This window comes from Penaeus monodon, chromosome 20, assembly GCF_015228065.2.
Source record: "Penaeus monodon isolate SGIC_2016 chromosome 20, NSTDA_Pmon_1, whole genome shotgun sequence".
Lineage (NCBI taxonomy): Eukaryota > Metazoa > Arthropoda > Malacostraca > Decapoda > Penaeidae > Penaeus > Penaeus monodon.
The window spans coordinates 7,555,588-7,556,336 of NC_051405.1; positions in this window are offsets into that span (position 1 = coordinate 7,555,588).

Sequence of the window (749 nt, forward strand, 5' to 3'; positions counted from 1 at the left end):
ATTTGGCTAAAAATTGCTTTGAGTTTAAAATATAACAACACCCTGGCTGAGTGGGACTTTTTTTTTTTTTTTGCCAGCTTTGAGAAGAGTTGCCCACTTCTTGATTGTGGCAAAGGAAAGAGTATTGTCAGCCAAAGATGCCACTAGTTTGCCTTATAGTGCTCAGCATTTTCCTCTGCAGTATCAGTTAATGAACAGCAAATGCTCACTGCTGTTCTAAATCAAAATTTTAGCAGGTTTTCATTTTCCAGATTCTGCATTAACCTACTTTCTCTGTTTCCTCAATGAAGTAAAATATCGGATAAGTCAATAATTGATTTTAATACAGAATGCAGAAAGGAACTTGCAGTCAGTTACTAAATATTGAAACTAACATCTGTTTTATTTTATGCACAATCATAATCTGGTGCATATTAATTTGTAACTTTTGCATTTCATATCTGTTTGACATTATTCATATGGCCTTTAAAATCAATTCTAGTCTTCAATATACAAAATATTTCATACCCCCTCTACTGAAGCAAATTTTTGTAATAGCTTAGACTAATCCACAATAACCTTGTTTATATAATCAAACATTAACTAAATAATTGTTTTAAATATGTTACCCTCCCAAACATAATTCAAAAGGGAGTTTACTCATTTCTATTTCATATGCTGGAAATCAAAGTAATTGAGATTTAACTGAAATGCTGGTTGCTAGTCTGGACTAGTGTAATACTAAATTCAACACCTTCACATATGAAAAA